At 43.3% G+C, this 21,615-nt stretch overlaps 1 pseudogene; it reads left to right on the forward strand.

The window, feature by feature from the left end:
* The first annotated feature begins 1,899 nt into the window (after positions 1–1,899).
* Positions 1,900–21,343, forward strand: LOC133752615 (B-cell receptor-associated protein 29-like; annotated as a pseudogene).
* Positions 21,344–21,615: the final 272 nt, after the last annotated feature.

Raw genomic sequence — 21,615 nt, forward strand, 5'->3', positions numbered from 1 at the left:
TCCATAATGTGGAGGCCTCGAGGTGAGAATTCTGCAACTTACAGATCAATCTTCCATCAAAAGTGTGTGAAACCAATCCTGTGAGTTCACAGAGCCCAGAGTATGTATCACAAATATTCTTGCTGCAAACATTGTGCCCGAACATGGCAAAGTCCAAGATATTCTCTCTCTCTCTCTCTTTTTTTTTTTTTTTTGGACAGGCAGAGTAGACAGAGAGAGAGAGACAGAGAGAAAGATCTTCCTTTTGCCATTGGTTCACCCTCCAATGGCCACCGTGGCTGGCGCGCTGCGGCCGGCACAACGCGCTGATCCGAAGGCAGGAGCCAGGTGCTTCTCCTAGTCTCCCATAGGGTGCAGGGCCCAAGCACTTGGGGCATCCTCCACTACCTTCCTGGGCCACAGCAGAGAGCTGGACTGGAAGAGGAACAACCAGGACAGAATCCGGCGCCCCAACCGGGACTAGAACCCGGTGTGCCCGTGCCGCAAGGTGGAGGATTAGCCTATTGAGCCACGGCGCCGGCCCAAGATATTCTCTTTATGAAGGAACATTTTTCAGCAAGGATGCTTTCATGGAAATGCAGACTGTGGATATTGGTACAAACAGCTCATAATCTGGTCTCTCATCAAAGGAGTAGCAGAGAAGGAAAAGGGAGCTGTTCTAGATTGAGAGAAGAATAAGAAATATTTGAACCAACGCTGTGCATAACATTTGTTTGGATCCTAATAAGAGCATGTCAAATTTAAGAGGTTTATTTCGATCAAATAAGGAATGTGGACACAGATGTGTTCATGTGCCATTAGAGAATAATCATAATTTTTGATAGATGCAATGATGGTGTTTTGGTAACTTTTTCTAAAGTGCTTATCAGCTACAGTGTGTGATATAGTAGACTCTATGGAGTGTATAGCTGGTTAGGATTCATGAATGAAGTCATATGAGATTTGAAATACTCCAGCACAAAAAATAGCAAATCAAACATAATGGGTGGTGAAATGTTGATTACTGGTGGAGCTGGTTCAGTAGGGATGGAGTCTGGGGCTTTTTGTCTCCAGAATTGTGGAACAGCTTAGTTGAGCAGAAGCACTCATTTTTAAGGCGCTTCCATATCAGAATGTAACTGTGTGAAGGGAAGTTCTGACAGGACACCCGTACTGTGGGCAGTCACCTGGCAGAATGGTATGAGCGTGATGTGTGCTGGCCAAAGGTGACTTTCATGAATTCCCTCAACAAATAGCTTTGAGCATCCACTATGTGCCACACGTGTTCTTAATCCCGGAAGTACAGCCAAGAGACACAAAAACACTCCCTGCCCTCACGGAGTTCCTATTCCGGAGAGGGAGCCTGAGATAGTAAGATCCCTGGGACTCATGTATCACTAGAGCCTTCATGCTATGCAGCAAACTCGGCAGAGACGGGGAATGGTGTGGGGTGGAGCTGCACCTGCGGCCAGGACACACAGCAAAGGACTGGCTGATGCAGTAACATCAGAGGACAGACCTGGGGGCGGGGGGTGAAGTGAGGGCCTGTGGAGAAGTGGGGGTGAAAATCGCAATGAGAGGCACTATCCTGTGCTTCCTGCTGATTTTTCATGAAAATTTGTCCCTCACAAATGATCAAGAGACCCTCACAAGAGCCTCTCACTTTAGGGGCTCGGTGCGGTTGTGTGAGCTGTTAACAGCTACTAAGCCAAACTGTCACTTGACACCCAGGGCCTGGCTACAGAACCCTGGTTGGAATCGCTACGTTAGGAGTTGGAGAATGTTTCCGGATCTGTGGATGTACAGTTTAAGGTTAGTGAATTCATTAACTTGAGCCCAGGGGAGCAGAAACGGTTGACCGGTAGCTTTCACCACAGCCTGAACCTCGCCCAGTACAGGGTGACGTCACCGCACGTCACCATGGGTTACGTCACAGTGGGTTTTGCGCTAGGAGGTCTGACCACCTATAGGGTGAGGCTTATGGCTCCTCAGGGTATGTAGTGGACGGGCGGCTTTCCCGTTGCTCCGGAGTAAAGACTTTGTCCCCACGCCGAACTCCTCCTTAGGAGCGTGGTCTGTGTGCCTGACGAAGGCATTTAACACTATCTCCTTCCTCTTCAGGTCTCGGTATTGGAAGGAAGCAAGAGTGAGACTGCTAGCCGGCGTGGAGCCAGACTTCAAGAACACCGGTGAGGTATGTCATAGCGCTCTCAGTGGGGTACCAGGGAGTTGTGCCCCCTTCCGCAGGCGCAGCTCATCGTTTTTGGAACGTGCGCGCCTTTTTTGGCGGAGCAGGCCACTAGAGGGGGTGAGGGGGCGAGTGTGGGCGGCCCCGATGCTTCACAGGCTTGTGGGTGATGGAGAACGGGCCCGGGTCGCGGCCGGTCACCTCCAGCTCGATTTCCACCTGGCTTGCCGTTGTAGGCGCCCGCCACGCTGCCCACCGCCTCGGGCAGCACGATCGCGTCCCGCAGGTCAGCACCCGCGGCTTCTCCACGCGGGGCGCCGCCTTCTTGGCCTGGGCAGGCGCTTCCGTAACCTCAGGCCGAGGCTCAGGTGGCGCCGCTGCCGGGCACTGCACAGCCGCTTGAGCTGCAACCAGCACAGGTCCCGCAGCTGGTGGCGGTCCTCGCCCGCTAGGTGAACTCGTCGTCTTCTGCGCCCCTTCCGCCATCTGTCTTGTCAGCTTCCAGGAAAAGCAGCAGCTCACCCTAAATGATCTCTCATTGAACTTCCTCTGGTGGTATTTGGTTAGGCGCCGTGCCATTGTACATTCAGTAGCTGGAACTGTTGAATATGGTGGTCGTGGGAGTTCTCCCTGTGCGATTACAAATAGCAACCTGTTGGGTCAATCCCAGCACCCCGTCCCGCTGTAGACTCAAAGCTCCGGAAAAGACCGCTTTCTACCCAGAGATGAGTGCCTTGAGGTTTACAAGCCTGACTCTCTGACATGATTTCCTCAATTTGTGCGCGTGCCCTGCAGGTCTGGTAGAAATGGAGGGGACAGGAGGCATCGCTCTGTATCAGAGCTGTGTTCTCAGTGCTCACCAGTGAGCAGAGGGGCAGCGTTATTTCAGCGTCCTGAGACCTTGTCAAGGCTCGCAGAGTAGCCTGGTATTTCCATAGACTTTTGAGCTGGGGAAGAATTTGAGGTGGCTGCTGTTTGTCCAAGCCAGTAACTCCATCTGGGTCTCCCACGTGGATGGTAAGGACCCAAGTACTTGCACCATCTTCAGCTGCCACCCAGGATGTTTAGCAAGGAGCTGATTCAGAAGCTCAGTAGCCTGGACTGACACTGGCCCTCCCACTTGAGATGCAGTTATCCCAAGTGGCAGCTTAACCCACTGTGCCACAACACCCACCCATTATATATAATTCTTTTCTATGTTATACAGGGCAAGCTCCCAGTTAACTTTCACGGGTGAATAGCTTGCTTTTGTTTACGATGTAATGTTTTGTGATTGTGATAACACATACTTAAACCATGGGGGATTTAGAAGGCCATGCAAGCTTGTTTAAACCATCATAAGATACTATTTGGAAATGTTTGTATAAGTTTAAACTCTTTTGGGTCACATAGTTGGCACACACCCTCTCCTGGTCTCTTGGCTCAGCTGGCTCAGCTTTCAATACACACCAGCTTCTTGTGCTTTGTACCATATCCTTTTGATTACGTTCTGTTAATCAAAAGCACTGGGGACAGGTAGAGGTAGGGACCAGGTGAGAAGATGGGCAGCATCATAAACCTTTGTGACCTCATCAGTATGAATCTCTGACATTAAGCCAATCATTTTCTTTCTCTCAGTTTCAATTTCCTCAGCTAAAAGAAGGGTTGAAACACATGAGTGGGTTTTGTTTGTTTGTTTTAAAGACTTATTTATTTATTTGAAAGAGCTTCAGAGAGAGAGAGAGAGAGAGAGAGAGAGATCGTCCATCTGCTGGTTCACTTCCCAGAAGGCTGCAATTGTTGGGGCTGGGCCAAGCTGAGGCCAGGAGCCAGGACCTTCTTCCAGGTCCCCTACTTGTGTGGCATGGACCCAAGCACTTGGGCCATCTTCCACTATTTTTCCCAGGCCATTATCAGGGAACTGGACTGGAACTGGAACATCCAGGGCACAAACTGGTGCCCATTAAGGGTTGGGGCACCACAGGCAGCAGCTTTACCTACTATGCCACACAGCCAGCCCCAAATGAGTGGTTCTTAAAATGTTATGGTCAATACCTTTCTGTGAAGTGGTGAATGATGTGGAAATCTTTTTACAAATGTAAATATGGGGCAGGCATTAAGCGTACAAGTTAAGACACTACTTGGAACACCCACATACCATATTAGAGTGCCTGGATTCAATATCTGCCTCTAGCTCCTGACTCCAGCTTCCTGCTAATGTGTTGTAGCCTGAGAAGCATGATTGAGAACTCAAATGGTTTGAGTCTGCCACCCACATGGGAGACCTGGCTTGAATTCCCAGGTCTCTAGCATTTGGGGAGTGAATGGAAGTATTTGAACCATGTTCTGCTGCCTTCACAGGGGGCATTAGCAGGAAGCTAAATCAGAAGTGTAGAGGTAGGGACTTGAATCACTGGCACCCTGATACAGAATGCTGTCAACCCAAGAAGCAGCTTAAGCCACTGTGCCACCCATACAAAATTATGAAAGAAGTTGAAAATGTTCTAGAGTCAAAAGTTGAGAAATGTTTGGAATCTTTTTTAAATTGGAATAAAGTAAAACTATGTATGCTTGGCTATAGGTCTTGACAATCCTAGTGCTGAAGATAGTAAGTTAGTAGGTAGACAATATGTGGTAGCTTATGTTTTATATGTGATATAGGTCAATTTCTCTTTAGTATCAGAGGGCACAAAAATGCAAAAATGCTACATTTCATCTGTAGTTTACCACAATAAAATAAATGATAGTGGAGTCTGCATTGTGGTACACTGGGTTAAGGTGCTGATTACAATGCTGGCCTTCCATATTGGAGTGAACCAGTGGATGGAGGATATCTCCCCCTCCCCCACTGCTCTGCCTTTCTTTTTTGTGTGTGTTTTTTTAAAGATGTATTTATTTATTTACTTAAAAGTCAGAGTTACACAGAGAGAGAAGGAGAGGTAGAGGTAGAGAGAGAGAGAGAGAGAGAGAGAGGTCTTCCATCTGCTGGTTCACTCCCCAGTTGGCCACAATGGCCAGAGCTACACCTATCTGAAGCCAGGAGCCAGGAGCTTCTTATTGGTCTCCCATGTGGGTGCAGGGGCCCAAGGACTTGGGCCATCTTCCACTGCTTTCCCAGGCCATAGCAGAGAGCTGGATTGGAAGTGGAGCAGCCGGGACTTGAATTGGCACCCACATGGGATGCCAGCACTGCGGGCGGCTGCTTTACCCACTATGCCACAGCGCTGGCCCCCACTCTGCCTCCTTTCAAATAAATAAATCCTTTCTTCTTGAAAGATAGATTTATTTATTTATTTGAAAGTCACAGTTATATAGAGAGAGGAAAGGCAGAGAGAGAGAGAGTCTTCCATCCACTGGTTCATTCCCCAATTGGTCGCAATGGCTGTAGCTGTGCCGATCCAAAGCCAGGAACCAGGAGCTTCTTCCGGGTTTCCTACGTGGGTACAGTGGCCCAAAGTCTTGGACCATCTTCTACTGCTTTCCCAGGCCATAGCAGAGAGCTGGATCTTAAGTGGAGCAGCCAAGACTCGAACTGGAGCATGTATGGGATGCCAGCACTGCAAGTGGCGGCTTTACTTGCTAAGCCACTGCACCTGCCCCACAAATAAATAAATCTTAAGAAAAGAGGTGATAGAGGGGCCAGCGCTGTGGCACAGTGGGTTAACGCCCTGGCCTGAAGTGCCGGTATCCCATATGGGCGCCGGTTCAAGACCTGGCTGCTCTACTTCTGATTCAGCTCTCTGCTATGGCCTGAGAAAGTAGAAGATGGCCCAAGTCCTTGGGCCCCTGCACCCGCATGGGGGACCAGGAGGAAGCACCTGGCTCCTGGCTTTGGATCGGCACAGCTCTGGCCGTTGCGGCCAATTGGGGAGTGAACCATCGGATGGAAGACCTCTCTCTCTCTCTCTGCTTCTCCTCTTTCTGTGTAACTCTTTTCTTTTTTTTTTTTTTTTTTACAGGCAGGGTTAGACAGTGAGAGAGAGAGAGAGAGAGAGAGAGTAAGGTCTTCCTTTTCCGTTGGTTTACTCCCCAAATGGCCACAACGGCGGGAGCTGCGCCGATCTGAAGCCAGGAGCCAGGTGCTTCCTCCTGGTCTCCCATGCCAGTGCAATGCCCAAGCACTTGGGCCATCCTCCACTGCCTTCCCGGGCCATAGCAGAGAGCTGGCCTGGAAGGGGGGCAACCGGGATAGAATCCAGCGCCCCAACCGGGACTATTACCCCGGGGTGCTTGCGCCGCAGGTGGAGGATTAGCCTAATGAGCCACTGCGCCGGCCTCTCTGTATAATTCTTTCAAATAAATTAAATCTTTATAAAAAAAAAAAGACATGATAGAGGCCAGCGCTTTGGCATAGTGGATAAAGCTGCCACCTGCAGTGCCGGCATCTCATATGGTCTCTGGTTCTAGCTGTTCCACTTCCAATCCAGCTCCCTGCTGTGGCCTGGAAAAGCACTAGAAGATGGTCCAAGTGCTTGGGCCCCTGCACCTGTGTGGGAGACCTGGAGGAGTCTCCTGGCTCCTGGCTTCGGATTGGTGCAGCTCCAATGGTTGCAACCAATTGGGGACCTCTCTCTTCCTCTCTCTCTCTCTCTCTCTCTCTCTCTCTGCCTCTCCTTTTCTCTGTGTGTAACTCTGACTTTCAAATAAATAAATAAATCTTAAAAAAACCAAAAAAGCAAAAAACAATGGGGCTTAAATCAGATGTTTAAAAAATGATTGTTCACATGGTATATTTATAGGCTGGCAAATACCTTATGCATGAGGTATCTATGTGATGATATTAATTACTCTTTTTCAGTCTTAATAGATTCCTGTGTGGACTAAGCCAAAGTTGAAAGAAGTAAACAAAAAAAAAAGAGACTTTTCAAAAAAAGGTAAGGCTATTATTAGATATAATTGTTTTATCTGGTAATTGAATCACATCATCTTTCTCTTTGAAAGGCCTTTTAAATATTGCTTCAGCTATACACTATTTTATATTTCTGGACCTAAAACATAACCACCACAGAATTTGTTTTTCCTAATAGAATAGGCTTACTACCATCTATCATTTCTTCCTGCATCATTTTCAACAGATTTGGATGAAAAGCACTAGCTTTATTATATTAAAATGGTAAAGTGTTATGAAAGAAAATCAGATTGTTGAAAGGTATAGATAGAAGCAATCAAACTTAAATAAATCCCCACTGCCTTTTTTTTTTTTTTTAAGTTAGGGACTTTAATCCACTGCACCACAGCACCGGCCCCTAAATCCTCACTGCCTTTCCTCAGCTTTCATTTCCTGATAATGGGTAGATCCTTGGGAAAGCCTCGAGAAGTTTACCACCTCTATCTGCTGTAGCCTCTAAAGTCTGTCTTGTTGGTGGCAACAAATAACATAGTAATCCCTATGCTCTCTGTTTTGGGTGAGCTCAATTAGCTTCTTTGAATTTTCTTCTCAGTTTTAATGTGATACCCCTACTTCATGGAGGGTTGGTGAAATTTGAAATTGCCTTTTCTTTTCATGCTGTTAGTTACATAAATGACTGAACTGATCAAGCTATTTAAACATTTCCATGTTATTTACACCTATATTGACCTTTCTTAGAAACTAGGTGATCATTTTTCTTACTACTCCAAAAATTTCACAACTTCATGTAAGTTACTTAGGGTTTCTAAAGAAATATCTCAGCTCTTCCTCTTACTAGAATAGATTATAAGAGCTAGAGCAGAAAGTGTTTGTATGAAATTTCAGTTTTGTATAAAAATGATGTTTTGCATTAATCTCTGGGTGTGAGCATTTGGCATAGCAGTTAATATGTCACTCAGAACACCTACATCCCATATTAGAGTGCCTGAATTTGTGTCCCTTCTTTACTTTTGAGTCCATCTTGCTTGCTTGCTTTTTAAATATTTATTTGTTTATTTGAAAGTCAATGTTAGAGAGAGAGAGAGAGAGAGAGAATCTTCCATCCACTGGTTTATTTCCTAAGTGGTTGCAACAGCAGAGGCTGGGCCAGGCAGAAGCCAAGAACCTGGAACTCTATCCTGGTCTCTCACATGAGTGGCAGGTGCCCAAGCACTTGCTCTATCTTGTGCTGTTTTCCCAGATGTATTAGCAAGGAGTTGGATTAGAAGTGGAGCAGCTGGGACTCAAATTGGTGCCTATATGGGATGCTGGCATTGCAAGCAATGGCTTAACCTGCTGCAACACAACGCCAGCCTGTGATTCCAATTTTCTGCTAATACACACCCTGAGAGGCAGCAGGTGATGACTGAAGTACTTGGGTCACTGCCACCCATGTGGGAGACCCAGATTGAATTCTGGATTCCTGGCTTCAGCCTGGTCCAGTACTGACAGTTATAGGCATTTGGAGAGTGAACCAGATTTCTTTCTCTCTTTCTGCTCTCTCTCTCTGTTGCTCTGCATTTCAAATAAATAAAATTGAATAAATAACCATTTTTTAAAAGGAAAATAGTCATAATGGGTGGGCCTGAAATTCAAGGAACCAAAATACTTTATTTCTTTCATTATAATATAATTGAGAGATTTCTTAACAGTATTTCATTCAGTGTAAATTTATGGTGGTAATCCTTGCAGGTAAATGAAGAATTCAGAGAAGAAGCGAAGACGTAAGAAAGGAAAGAAAAAGTCAAATAGCTTGGGAAAGAGATGTAGGAGTACTGAAACAAGGTAATGAAGGATGAGATATAATTTGTGTCATATAACAGTGAGTTCTATGGTAGACAATTATCTTGTTAGATTGAAGGGAAATATGACCAGAAACAGACTTTATGACAAATTCACATCTTAAACAACTCTGCAAATTTGATTTTACAGGACAAATCACTTCCATGTGGGGAAGAAACTCAAGCATTAATCCTTAAACTACTCCAAATGTCTTATGTCAGAATATACAAGGATACCTCAAAAAGTTCATGGAAAAATGGAAAGAATATGTTTTTATTTTGGTTTTAAAACAATTTTGTGTTTATATATACAGAGGATGTTCAAAAAGTTCATGGAAATGTACATAATGAAAACCTCTGTATGGGTTTCAAAAAATTTTGCACCAAATAACTATCTTTTAACTAATTCCACTTTCCACAGATGTTTTGAAGTACCCTTGTATTATACAAACAAAACTTTTTTAGAGGAAAACTTGTGACCATTTGAAGAATTTGAGTCTGTCTTTGTATTTGTCAGGTTCTCTAGAGAAATAGAACATATAGACATATATATATATATAAATATACACTATTTATATATTGTATTTATATATGCATATATTTATGTGTGTATATATTTATATATGTATATTTATATATTGTGTGCATATCTACATATATATGTATGTGTGTGTATATATATCTACACACACACACACACACACACATATATATAAAACAAGCTACTGTTTCAGATCGAGTGCAGAGGCATTGGGAGAAACTTATGTCCAAGTTTGAAGGCAGTCAGTCAGGAAGAATTCTCTCTTACTAAGGGGAGAGTCAGCCTTTTTGTTCTATTAAGGACTTCAACTGATTGGATGAGGTCCACTCACATTATGGAGTACAGTCTGTTTTACTCAATATAACAATTTAAGTGTCCATCTCCTCCAAAAGCACCCTCATAGAAAGACCCAGAATAATGCTGGACAAAGTATCTCAGCATTATATGGCCCAGTCAGGTTGACATAAAATTAAGCATCACAAGTCCACCCTTTGTCAGCTTGGCACCCCGTACCTATATCTCTTTAAACCACACTTAATTTCTATGTAAAGATGATTTTAAAAAGTCATAATTCTGCCTAACTTGGTACAACTATTCTGTGCACAACCGAAAACCACTGACCTCTTCTACAGAAGAAGAAGTAAAGTTCTTGGGACATCTTTGCTCTTCTTGATATCCCATAACTTAAGTACTATGATGTAAAATTAATACTGAAATACCATGATATAAAGTCAGCACATCTTATGTTACATGATAAGGGGATAAAAGAGGGAAGAAACAAAGATGTTTGAGATATATATGTGTACAGATGCACCCCCAGCCTATACATCACACATATTCATTACAAAACAAATATCTGGGCATTCCATAGCCCAGTCAAATTAACAAATAAGATTTATAATCATAACCATATTTACTTTCATAAAGTCTTCATTTATTTAATTGATACGTAAAGCTAGTGTGTACAGTATTTTGTGCTGCATATTTTATTATAATAATTTAAGCATTTGATTATTTCTATTACAGAAACATGAATCCGCAATTTGATCATGAGTTCCAGCATTCCCTACACTCTGTTCAAAGGCAGAGAGAGGGCCGTCCCCACCACCATCTCTACCAGCACTACCTTTACCTGGAAGACTTTCTCTTCTTCCTCCCAACTTTCCCTGGAATAAGTTATGAATCATCATTACCATTATTACCTCTGTTCCAGGATCAGCGCTTCTATCACTACTTTTGTTGGGGGATCTTCTACTCCAGTTTAATAACTTTCCTTGACTTCTGAAATGAAGCACAAATAAATGTGTAAATCTGAACTCCATGTATTTATTCTTAAACTGTAGGACTTGATTCTCCGTGATGAGAATCACTTGGTCAGGGTTGGGTATTTGGTGTAGCGGTTGAGTCACTGCTTGAGGTGCCTGCATCCCAAATAGTCTAATTCTTTCCAACTCTTCTACTTCCAGATCAGCTTCCTATTAATGTACACCCCAGGAGGCAGCAGATGATGACCCAGGTACTTGAGTCATGGCCACCCATGTTGGAGTCTCAGATTGAGTTCTAGGCTCCTGGCATCAGCCTGACCTAACCTTGGCTTGTTTGTCGGCATTTGTGGAGTGAACCAACAGCTGCAAGATTTCTCTCTTTCTATCTTTCAAATAAAAATAAATAAGTAAAAATTTAAAAAAGAAAGAACCGTGAAATTAATGTTTTTTTTTTTTTTCAAAAAAATAATTAGTTGGTCAAAGGCAAAACTTTGACTAGAGTTCATGGCATCTTCTAGCCTTTGGTGATCTTCAAGTGTGAATAACTGCTATTCACACTTCAAGTGTGAATAATAGTTGTGTATACATAGTGCCATAATGTTTGAAAATATCCTGCTGATGTTTTTATTCCCTTTGTCAAAAACTCATTGTCTTATCTTCCTCTCTCATTATAGTGTCTCAATAATTGGAAATCCCATTGAGAATATGAAATTCATATAGAAGACAGGATGGAATTCATAAAATTATTAAAGATAATAATACTAGTTTCCTGGGGCTACCCTATAAATTACCACAAACTATTACCAAAACCTAATAGTTTTTGATATGCTACATGAAAATGCCATTTTCCTGAGAATTATTTTATCATCAGATAATGTGTTTTTAACTTTTAAATATTTTTTTAAAATTAGAAGTTGGAATTTTTTTAAAAAAGATTTATTTATTTATTTGTATGAAAGGCAGAATGACAGAGAAAGACAGACAGAGAGAGAGAGAGAGAGGAAGAGACAAAGAGATCTTCCATCTACTGGTTCACTCTCCAAATGACCATAATGGCCAGGGCTGGGCCAGGCCAAAGCTAGAAGCCAGGAATTCCATCTGGGTCTCCCATATGGGCGACAGCAAATACTTGGGCCATACTCTGTTGCTTTCCCAGGTGCATCAGCAGGAAGCCAGATCAGAAGCAGAGCAGCTGGACCTGAAACTGACACTCCAATATCGGATGCTGGCATCACATGCAGTGGCTTAACCTACTACACCACAGTGCTGGCCCCATAATGTTTGTGTTTTCTTTTTAACTTATTTTAAAGATTGACAATGCCCCCATTAACTAGAAACTAGCTTTCTAAAGTAAAATATATTTATCCAGGCCACCATATGGGCAGATGACTCATCCATGTGTATAAAGAAATTAAAGTAGTAATGAAGAAGGAGATAGGAGAGGGAATGGGAGATGGGATGGGAGCAGGGGAGGTATGGAGAAAAGAACCACTATATTACTAAAGTTGTATCTATGTTAAAATGCATTCATTAAACAAAAATTTAAAAATGAAAAAATAAATGAAAGTAGAAAGGCAATTCCATTATTTTTGTTTGATTTGGTTTACCTGTAAAGTATTTAGACCTGGTAAAAGATCTTTTGAGTGAATGTCATATATGTTGACTGTTCAGTTGCTGTAGCTTTGTGGTATACTTTGTAGTAGGAATACATCCTATTTCCTTGCTACAGTACTTCATTGATTTTCATTCTCGGGATAGACTTTCTGGTATTTGTTCTAATTAAGCATAGTACTGAGAATACACTCCCTTTTTATTCACTTAAGGACAAGTGTCTGTCCTCCTGCCCATATGCCACTCAATGAATTTATCTTCTGAGCTGAATTTCACATGTGCTTTGCTAAGGTGATGAACACTTGTGTTTTGTTTTAAAGATTTATTTCATTTATTTGAAAGACAGAGTTACAGAGAGAGGTAGAGACAGAGAGATCTTCCATCTGCTGGTTTACTTTCCAGATGGCTGCAATGGCCGGAGCTGTGCCAATCCAAAGCCAGGAGCCAGGAGCTTCTTCCTGGTCTCCCAAGTGGGTGCAGGGTCCCAAGGACTTGGGCCATCTTCTACTGCTTTCCCAGGCCATAGCAGAGAGCTGGATCAGAAGAGGAGCAGCCAGGACTAGAACCGGCGCCCATATGGGATGCCTGTGCTTCAGGCCAGGGCTTTAACCCGCTGCGCCACAGCGCCGGCCCCATGAACATTTGTGTTTTTTGTTTTTTCCTAGAGAAGCACAGAGCATGAAAAGTTGTTCACTTTTAAATTGCTTGATCTTATAAAAGCGACTAATATGCCTTGCTCTGGTTAGGATTGGGAGGAAGCATCCAGCTTTTCTGTTTTGAATATAAGTTTAACTTTATTATATCAAAAGCAGGCTTTACTCAGCCTTGATACCATTTCCAGTTTTACCCCTTCTCCATGTTCTTCAGTGTGGTGCATCCTGATGACCACTTCCCTATGGGGCAGCTATGTATAACTGACCCCCATGTCCCACATGGATGGTGTAGATAAGCTGCGGTGAGTAACCCTGTCACAACATGATCCCACGGAACATATGCCTGCTTGTTTTAAACCCATCATTAAAATTTTCCCCAGGAAACTTCCTTAGGTAACGTCCAATAAAGGTATTGGCCCAGGGTATTCATTCTCTCTCTCTCTACCTGCTGGTTGAGCATGCATGATGTAGTGTTATAGTAAACGTGTACAGGAGACCATTTGTTTTAAGATTAATTTAGTTATTTGAAAGGCAGAAAGAGAAAGAGAGAGATGTTCCATCTACTGGTTCACTCACCCAAAGCCCTCAACAGCTGGGACTGGGCCAGGCAAAAGCCAGGGGCCTGGAATTCTATCCAGGTCTCCTACATGGGTGGCAAGGGCTCAGGTACTTGAGCCAGTATCCCAGGCACATTAGCAGGAAGCTGGATAGGAAGCAGAGGAGCTCAACCTAGGCACTCCAGTATGGGATACAGGTATCCAAAATAGCAGCTTAACCCACTATTGCTACAACTCCCACCCCTTGGACATAGTTTTAAATGACCAGTTATAAGATTTCACTATTTTTCTAAGTGACCAAAACCAATTAGAAGAATGTTTTCTTTGGGATCATTTGTTGATCTGACTATCCAGTGCTGTGACTGAAGTTTGGCCAAGTGTGTTGGGTTTTTTTTTTGTGTGTGTGTGGGGATCCTGTTGTTCATTAGGAGCACCCCGGGTAAGAGATGGAAAGTAGCAACATCCCATTAACCTTTATCATGCCTGATGGTTAGCAATGCCATTCACAATTTCATTCAGAAGAATGTGGATATTCAGTTTTCCCAACATCCTCCATTGATTACTCTGACTTTTTCTCATTCTGTGTTCTTGGAATCTTTGTCAACATTAATTGATTGGGGGTGGGAATCTGACCCAGCAGTTAAGATGCCCATGTTCCCCATCAGATTGCCTTGGTTGTAGTCCTGGCTCTGCTCCTGGTTCCAGCTTCCTGCTAATGCACACTCTGTGAGGCAGCAGGTGATGGCTCAAGTAGTTGAGTTCCTACCACCAACATGGGAAATCCAGATTGAGTTCTGGATTCCTGGCTTTGGCCTAGCCCTGCCCCAGATGTTGCAGGCATTTTGATAGTGAACCAGAAGATGGGAGCTTTCTGCCTACCTGTCTGTTTCTCAAATAAATAAAAAAAAATTTTTAAAAACTCAATTGACCACAAATGTGTAGGTTCATTTCATGGCTCTTTTTTGTTGGTTAATGTGTTAGTTTTCATACCAAAATCATGCCATTTTAATTAGTATAGCTTTGTAATACAGTGTGAAATTGAGTAGCATGATGTTTCTAAAATAAGATTGCTTTTGGCTATATTTTTGTGTGTGATTCTATATGAATTTTAGAATTTTTTTCTATTTGAAAAATTTCATTGGAATTTTGATAGTGATATCATTGAATCTGTGGATCATGTTGGATAATATGGACATTTTAACAATATCAACTCTTCCAATTCATGATAATGGAATATCTTTCTATTTATTTGTGTCATTTTCAATTTGTTTCATCAATCCTCCTTTATTAAATTTAATCCTAACTATTTTTTTAGCTATTGGAAATGAAATTGTTTTCTTGATTTCTTTTTCATATAGTTCATTGGTAGTATATAGCAATGCTACACATTTTTATGTATCAATTTTGTATACATTCTACTTTGGGATCTTTGAAAGATGGAGAGCACGCCTTCATTGGTTAGAAGAGACACAAGATGGAAATAAAGATTTTGTTACTTACAAGTCCTAGAGGGTGTGCCTAAAATCCAGAGGCCATACACACAGAGGTCAGGGAGCATGTGGAGGGAGAGAGAAAGTATTGACCTGAGACATTTGCCTTTATTAGGGTCCAGGATGGGAGTCTGAGCATCTTAAAGTAGGAAGAGGGGATTAGCTGTTTAAAAGCAAGTAGCTGCAGAAAGGCTATCCTGTGGCAGAGACTTTACCTCTCAGTCTATCTGGGCCAAAAACTGGGTGTGTGGCTTTGGGGATTTTTGGTCAGGATTGGAGATAACAGATATGGGAACTGTAAAAACAACAGAGTTCAGTGGTTTGCCCATCATTATGTGCCTGTCTGGTGGCTTAGGAAAAAATGGATGCTGAGATAAGGTAACTGAACTGGGCCTTAGCATAATCCATCCCTTAGTGACTCAGCATCAATTTTATGAGTGGGGGGGCTGGCACTGTGGTGTAGCAGGAAAAGCCAGCACCTGCAGTGCTGGAATCCCATATGGATGCCAGCTTGAGTCCTTGCTGTTCCACTTCTGATTCAGCTTTCTGCTATGGCCTGGGAAAGCAGTAAAAGATGGCCCAAGCCCTTGGGATAGGCCAGGCCAAAACCAGGAGCAGGAGCTTCTTCTGAGTCTCCCACGTGGGTGGCAGAGGCCCAAGTACCTGGTCCATCTTCAGCTGCTTTCCTAGGCTGGATTAGAAGTGGAGCATCTAATAATGGGACATAATGAGATGCCAGCGTCGCAGGCTGTGGCTTAACCCACTATACCATGACACTGGCCCCAACATTTCACTATTGCTAGGATAACAAATCCCACAATAAAAATGCAAATAACATTTTGAAACTCTCTTAAGAATCATTTCAGAATCATTGTCAGTAGGCAATGGTAACCATGAATGATGATTTCCAATCTTAGTGACCTGTGAAATATGATTAATATGGATAAAGTTCCAAAAGACTTGAATTTCTTGAGCCATTAATTGTAAATTTTTTGGACTTTCACTGAATTGTTAAGGTACATGCAGCAGGAATTCCCTGGAACATAGCAGACTTTCTCCTCTTTCCTTAGTAAATAACCAAGTGCTAGGCAGTTATCCAGGAGTGTCTTAGCTAGGGAACCAAAGGGTTGTTGCCTGAGGGAAAGGGTGTAGTGTAGACACTAGACATAATATGCCCATGAGGTTGGTAATTACTGGTTCGCTCTGATTACTTGGTTTTGAGTAACTATGCATATAGCCTTGACATGAAGCCCAAGAAGTCCCAATGGGACTGAAATTCCCAAGACTATGGGGGGAAAAGAATACCCATTTGACTTGATGTATGTGGCTGTCTGAAGGAGAAGAGGTGGCTTCTGGGATCTAGTTAGATGGGTAGGCCCACAGGTACAATGGTATAATGGAACACGTACCCTGAAGGGATCCTGTCCGGGGATTCAGGGAGGGAAAGTGTGCCAGGTAGATGCCCCCAACTATAAAAGCCACGTAGTAAAATTCAAAGCTGGATATTCCTAAGGTGCAGATAGTATTTGAGGGAAGAGGTTACCTGTGAAGGTAGAGCTGTTCTCATTATCGATTTCTGCATCATATGCATCCAGGTGGTATGGTTAAATGGGTATGCAAGCTAGGAATTGTTGGTACTGGGGAGTAGCAGCTCTAGAGTGGTCTCAAAAGCTACTCACTCCAAAGTGGCCCATTGATGAGTAAATGAGAGTAAAGTTAATGGCATATCTAAGCTAAGAGAGACATGGGAAAGGCAGGGTTCATGTTGGTGGAGTTGAGTGAAATTGAGTATGTCAGCAGGATAAGCACTTAAGTTAGGGTAGAGGTGACTTGTGGCAGATGGCAGGCCCAGTACTACTTCTGCCTAATGGCTCTTGTTCCAGCTCCTGCCCATTTCATTAAAATGTTAGTTATACTGGTGGACCACAGAGGAGGAAGAAAGGAAGCGGTATCTGTTGGGTTGGGGATGGATGGATGTAAGGATCAGAAATTAAACAGCTTCACCATAATATTGACAAGAAATAAGCAAGAGCCAAGCTGATTGCCGGAGATCTGCATGGACTTGATAAGAACCACCCATGGCCCGCACACACACACCTGGGGACCTTATCAGCCCTACGCTGACTGCCAAAAGCTTATATAAACTGCAGACTGAATTGCCCCAGAGACACCCTCTGAACAGACTTTCATGAGAACAGCAGAGCGGAAGCTCTGTGTTGACACACCACACTAAGGCCTGCCCCCAGGAGAGTTCTCCCAGCCAGCCCTGCGGTCTGAGCTCGCCCTTCAACACTTGCGTTCTTTGGCTCAGAGGCACCACCCATGCAGATGCTGTGAGAACCCGCCCTCTGTGGCTGACACATCACAAGGAGCACCAGAGGACCTTTGGGAACCCTGGGTGGTCAGTTTGCCCAGTGTGTGAATTAGAATGTGTGACTTCCCCACTGCATAATAACATCCTTATTGGAACCAACACCACTTGGGTGCTGTTACTACGCTTGCAACAATAGGGGAAGTGAGCATGGTGGCAGAATAAGGGTGTGTTTATCATGGTGGCTGCTGGGGGAGGGAAAAATGATTTGGCCTGGGGGGCAGAAAGAGACAGAAGCCAGCAAAGGTCCTGATTGGGCATCCCAAACAGGCACAGGGGAGGGAAAAGTCTGCTGGCGAGGAGTGAGACAGGCTTGTTAGAGAGGCATATTTTGCAAGTGTTACAAGTGCAGTGTTTTGCAAGCATTGTTTAGCTTGCCATACAGGACTGACACAGGTCAGTGCTGCCAGGCAGTTGACATGAAACTGACAATTTTGCAGGCATCTTGATATTGGCAGGGGTTCTGGGTTAAACAGAGGGCAATTTCAGTGACATAAAATGGGAAGGGCTCCTCAGGAACAAATTTTGAGACACAGCTTCTTAAGTCTGAGGCTGGAAACTGTCTCTTTGTTCTTTGGTCAGAATGGGGTAAGTTGGATGAGTGACCCCACTTTCATGGGTCTCGCTTGCATTGTAGTCACCTCCCGCATTGACCTCTTGAGTTGGGATGAGACTGTCTGAGACATCGTCATCTCCCACAAGCGGGGCCGTCAGCTATGTGGAGGGTTCCCTCCCAGGAGACTACAAATATCAGGAAGGAAGCACAAGCTATAGGGTGCCCTGCTTTATATACTCCTGATGCCTCTTAAAGTGCTCTTTCTTAAAGTACATTTATTAGCCTGGCTGCTGGTTTTACATAATTCTAAAATCTCTATGTGATCTGCTGGGGGCACATTGGACTGTTTTCTTGTCTGTTTGTCCTATATATTCCATCCATATCCCATAACATAATGTGGGGGCACAGGAACATCCCTGGGCTAGGGTAATTTTGCTTAAATTTTCTCTGCCAGCTAAGCTGTGACCTGTAATAGTATATGCAGTCATTAGCAAATGCGGTATTTAGCCAGCTGGGCATGAAGATGGGGCACTCTGTAGGTCAGCTCCCTGTTGTCAATATATCTTTATAGTGTGGGGGTGATGCTGAGAATGATTTAAGCATCATTTCCAAAGGAATCTTTTATTACAGAGTGTGTGGAGAGTACTCAGGCTCAAAGGCCAGTTGGATATAACTCCTCAAGGAATGCTTTCCAGTAGAGACCTCTGCTCATGCTTAGTATGTAATTTTGGATTAATTCCATATGATTTCGACAGGAATCTGAAGTGATGTTTAGACTTGGAGGATTTAATTCTAGATCCATAACCCAAAGAGCGTGTAAGAAGCAAATAAGCTCCAACCAAATAAAGCAGTGGCACTTTATTTTTATTTTTTGAAAGATTTATTTATTTGAATGGCACATATATAGATAGGGAGGGAGAGACACACACAGAGAGAGAAAGATCTTTCATCCACCAGTTCATTCTCTACATGGTCACAATGGCTGCAGCTGGGCCATGCCGAAGCCAGGAGCCAGGTGCTTTTTCTGGGTCTCCCACGTGGGTGCAGGGGCCCAAGGACTTGGATCATCTTCCACTGCTTTCCTAGGTGCTTTAGCAGGGAGCTGGATTGAAGTGGAGCAGCCAGGACTTGAACAGGTACCCATATGGGATGCTGGCATCACAGGCAGTGGCTTTACTCACTAGGCCACAGCACTGGCCCCTAGCAGCAGCTCTTTATATGCTTAGTTGGTTTTCCTGCAGGAGGGACCATACTGATGCTGACTGGTGGCCAAGCTGCTTTGTGCACAGTACAGACTTCCTATTCTCTGAACTTTCTCTTGGAGAGAGACCTCTGAGCCCTGAAATAATGGTGTGAACCCAGGATGATTCATCTCTGAATATGGCCAGCATCTCCCAGACATAGCTCATTTTGTCCTCAGAGATACACACAGTCCTGGGGCAATCATTTCCACTTCCTAGGGTTTTTTTTTTTAATTAACCAATTGATGTATCCCAAATATACTGCAAGATCTGGGGTCAGATTGGCTTCCGGTTCAATATAGTCTCAGTCAGCATGGTGTTGCTTTGTGAGCCCATGGACTATGTGTTATTCAAGGATCATATTTGACAATGCTTCCCCAGTTCCAGTGCTAATTCAAAGGCATTGATGAGGTGATCATACTATCAAAACGGAAAGGAGAAAATGTATCCAAGGAGGTGATATGGTATGATATCCCTTTGAATATGGAAAGAGATGGGTTTACCACAAATGACCAATAGGGGCTATTATAGGGACAGGAAAAAAAATAGGTATATGCAGGAAAGGGTCTGGAACTTAATAGAATCAGTGCCTATGGCAAGAGTTTAGACCACTTGAGTGACCAGTTGTCTTATAGTAACTTTTGAAGATATTCTTTTAAAAGAGCATTGTGTTGGCCAGCGCCGTGGCTTAACAGGCTAATCCTCCGCCTTGCGGCGCCGGCACACTGGGTTCTAGTCCTGGTTGGGGCGCCGGATTCTATCCCGGTTGCCCTTCTTCCAGGCCAGCTCTCTGCTATGGCCCGGGAAGGCAGTGGAGGATGGCCCAAGTGCTTGGGCCCTGCACCCGCATGGGAGACCAGGAGAAGCACCTGGCTCCTGCCTTCAGATCAGCATGATGCGCCGGCCGTGGCGGCCATTGGAGGGTGAACCAACGGCAAAAAGGAAGACCTTTCTCTCTGTCTCTCTCACTATCCACTCTGCCTGTCAAAAAAAAAAAAAAAAAAAAAGAGCATTATGTCAATCAAGCTTGCCAACTGAAAGGTAGGAAGTTTTATGGAAGTCCCAAATAATATTATGTAAAATTGTCTATTGTTGGTGAATATGGGCCACAAAATGATACACAGTGAAAATCAATTACATTCCAAAAAGTTGCAATTTTTCCCCAGACACTGAATGAAAAAATCTTCTGCCATCATTTGAAGCATCTCATCACCTGCTACCTCCCAGGTGTACATTAGTAGCAAGCTGGGTTTGGAAGTGGAGGCAGGATCCCCACGCAGGCACTCTGATACAGGATGTGGGAGCTCCAAGTGGTCTCAATGCTATGCCAAATACCTACACCTCTGAGGAGGAATGAAAGGCAGACAGAAGATTAAAATGAGTCCTATTTCAGCGTACAGGAAAGTTGCGACCGCCACCCACTGGACTGTCATTTTTTTTTTTCTTCACACCCCGCCAGCCGCCCGCCTGGCTCCCCGCGCCGCTAGGCTTTCCTTACTATTATAAGCCTAATGATTGTTTTATTTCTAGATGCTGTGAGAGAAGTACGCAAATACTCCTCTGCTCATGCCGTTGAGAAGGGCTCAACCGTCAAACCTGGGGGCTTTGAACATACACAGATGAAACTTTTTAGGTCTCAAAGAAATCTTTACATTTCTGGATTTTCATTATTTTTTTGGCTTGTGTTGAGACGTCTGGTTACGCTTATAACTCAGCTGGCAAAAGAACTGTCAAACAAAGTCAAGCAGAAAATACTAACAAGGCTGCCAAAAAATTCATGGAAGAGAATGAGAAACTAAAATGGATCTTGAAAAGCCAGGGCAAGGATGACGAAAACATGTTGGAAGCAGAAAATAAAAAACTAGTGGAAGACCAGGCAAAGCTGAAAACTGAATTAAAGAAAACTTCAGAAGCCCTTTTCAAGGCACAAAATGATGTGATTGCAATGAAGATGCAATCAGAGAGACTTTCGAAAGAATATGATCGACTCCTGAAAGAACATTCTGAACTTCAGAATCGTTCAGAAAAAGTCAATAAGAAAGGCCTGTGAAGTTTATAAAAGAAGATTGTGATACACCATGTCAAGATGATAAATTTGTTATCATGTTAGCCTCTATAAAATTCAAAATGCAGATAAATGTACTGTGACTGCCCAAGACTATTTTTATTGCCACACATAGTTTGTGTAGTAATAACATTATCAAAATTTCTAAAAGTGTTTCAGATGCATTATAAAGTGTATATTCTAGCTCTTAACAAATACATAGGCATGTTAAATACCATATTTACACATTTACATGCTGGCTATTTCCCAATGAAAGGAAAAATTCCTTAATTATTTCCAAAATCAGATTTTTTAAGTTGCATGAAACCTTTAATAGCCTTAAAAGCTTTTATGAATTTTCAGTAATAATCTGTTTAATCAGATGATGATGATGTGCTTGAAAATAATATCTATCAAAAAATTTGTTCACAGGAATATTAAATGAGGATAAATTAGCAGAATTAGCCACTG

Source organism: Lepus europaeus, chromosome X, assembly GCF_033115175.1.
Source record: "Lepus europaeus isolate LE1 chromosome X, mLepTim1.pri, whole genome shotgun sequence".
Lineage (NCBI taxonomy): Eukaryota > Metazoa > Chordata > Mammalia > Lagomorpha > Leporidae > Lepus > Lepus europaeus.